Source organism: Camelina sativa, chromosome 15, assembly GCF_000633955.1.
Source record: "Camelina sativa cultivar DH55 chromosome 15, Cs, whole genome shotgun sequence".
NCBI lineage: Eukaryota > Viridiplantae > Streptophyta > Magnoliopsida > Brassicales > Brassicaceae > Camelina > Camelina sativa.
Window position 1 is genome coordinate 12,278,566 of NC_025699.1, and position 2,981 is coordinate 12,281,546.

The following is a 2,981-nucleotide window of genomic DNA, read 5'->3' on the forward strand; positions in this document are numbered from 1 at the left end:
TAATATCGAGAGACGTTTTAATACTTTTAGAAAAATAAAATTCTAAATTCGAATAATAATTATTTAATTATTTGCAATAATATCTTGTGATAAAAAGCTCACTTTATAAATTTATTATGCGTGTGGATTTGAGCAGGCACAGAATTAGTGATTTTGCACGCTTCCCTAACAACACTTTTTGTAATATCGAGAGACGTTTTAATACTTATTAGAAATCTGACATAACAAAAGATCCATGAAAGAAGAATATGTTTTCATATTATTGAGAAGACCCTAAACGATAACTCAGCCATAAGTCAGCCAACCCTCAAATTAGAATGACTAAATAACCGACCAAACCGAACCGAACCGGAAACTATTTTTTCTATTATTTTTCGGTTAATTATGGTTATATTCGGCTTGCTATCGGTTATATTATGTTAATCGACCTAATTTGGGTAAAGTTTGGATTATTTATGGTTATATATTCATCTAACCGACCTATAATCGGAAATAACCGAAAAGTAATTTCAATTTTTTTAAAATTTTCAAATGGTTATCATATTAGTATATCCAAATTACCACCTTAAACCAAACACAGTATAACCCAAACCAAATTGTTATATTAAAACCCATAATGTTGGAAATATGAACTCTACACCTCAAACCCTAAGCCTAACCCTAACCCTAACCCCTAAATGTCATGTTTTGAATGTTTTACACATTTTGATCAAACTGTGTAAAAATCAATTTTTGTCTATAATTATTACTTTTTATTACTTATAATGATTGTAATATTCATTTTTCCATTCTATATTTTAATTTTGAATTATAATAATTTTATTTTACAAATATTTCATAAGTCAGCCGTTTATGTCGATAACTCAGCCATATCAGTCAACTGTTTGAGAAATACTTTTATTAAAAAAAAATTAAAAATTAAAAATTCAAATTCAAATTTTGAATTATTTTTAAATAAAAGATCGCTAAAATCCCATTTATTACGCGTGTGGTTCTTAACAATAAACATAATTATTGTTTGCGTCTCCCAACAACACTTTTTGTATTTCCGAGAAGGTATATAATAAATTAATATATCTGATGCATAACTCAGCCATAACTTTACCATAACTCAGCCAACCCTCAAATTAGAATGACTAAATAACAGACCAAACCGAACCGAACCGAAAAAATAATTTTTCCAATTTGGTATGGTTAATTTCGGTTATATTCGGTTTACTTTCGGTTATATTAGGCTAATCTACTTAATTACAATATATTTTGAGTTATTTATGGTTATATATAAATCTAACCGACCCATAACCGGAAATAACCAAAAAAAATTTTGATTTTTAAAAAAAAATATTCAAATGGTAATAATATTAGTATATCTATATTACCACCTTAAACCAAACACATTAAAACCAATGTTTTGAAACCCAAACCGGACAGTGAACCGGAAAGGTCTCTGGGTCACCGGGTTACTGGATCAACCCGGTTCAACCCCGGATCAACATATCAATACCATAAATATATAGCTTATAAATATTCTATATTTTTGTTAATAAATATGTAACAAAGTCTTCGTTCCAAATGTTATTATTTGTTTAAATAGTTAATACTTATAAAAAGATGAATGATTCATTATTCAACAGCATACTATATGTATGTATATCAATATATATGATTCGTATAAGGGCACAAGAAAGAGAATATAATATTATATTATAATATAATTATACAAATGTTTGGTTTTCTCTCTTTCTAACCTTGTGTCTCACGCCTCTCTTCTTCTTCCTCACTTCAACTTAAGTTCAGGACATTGTTTTTCATCGATATTTTACCAAAAAGGGTTACAGATCTGTTAAAATTAAGTAAGAAAAAGGATTGACAGATGAAATCGGATGATTGAGAATCAAACCCGAAACCCGACGGGTTGGTTAATAACACCGGGTCACTGGTTTTAACGGGTTTATCCGGGTTTTCCCGGGTTTATAACAATCCGGTTTTATAGCTAAACCGGAACCGGAATACTAAGCGGGTCGCGGGTTAACCGGTTCAACCGGCCGATCCGGTCCGGGTCTGAAAACACTGATTAAAACACATTAGAACCAAAACCAAAAAACAAATAATGTTACTCATCTGAACCCTACATCTCAAACCCTAAACCCCAACCCTAACACTAACCCTAACCCATAAACGTCATGTGTTGTATGTTTAACACATTCTGGTAGGAATGTGTAAAAATCAATCTTTCTCTATAATTATGACTTTTTATTGGTTATAATAATTGTAATATTCATATTTCAATTGTACATTTAAATATTGAGTTATAATAATATTAATTTACAAATATTTCATAAGTCAGCCGTGTAAGTCAATAACTCAGCCATCACTTAGTCACTTTGTCGGATTTTTTTTATTTTTTATTCGAATTTTGAGTTCAATTTTTTAATTATTTTGTATAATATATTGTGAGAAAACTAACTTTATAAATTTATTACGCGAGTGAATCTGAGCAGGCATATAATTATAATTAATATTAATATTATAACGTTTGGTGGTTATATACTTTGTTTGCGTGAGAGTTACTGGAAAAACGCACAGCTCAGTTGGTTAGTGACCCGTTTCTCAGGTTGTGTGTCACGGGTTCGACACCTCAAAACCCTATTTTGTGCATTTTTCGTCATTTTTAATAAAGGGTAAAACAGTAATTTCGAATTCATCTTCTTCACTCGAACCTTTAACCTTATTTCATGGCCGCCGGTCGTTTATTTACTCGTTTTTCATCGATTTCTTTGTTAATTCAACTGTTTTTGATAACCCAGTATTAGATCTAACATCTAGCATCCTATTTCCAGTAAAAAATTTAATTTTTTTTTCGTTTTTTCGATTTTACAACCGATTAAGTTTTTTTTTTTTGGGCTGTGACGTGGAAAATCAAAAATGATGTGTATTTTAATTTGTTGATGTGTATTTTTTTTTTTACTCAAAATCGAAAA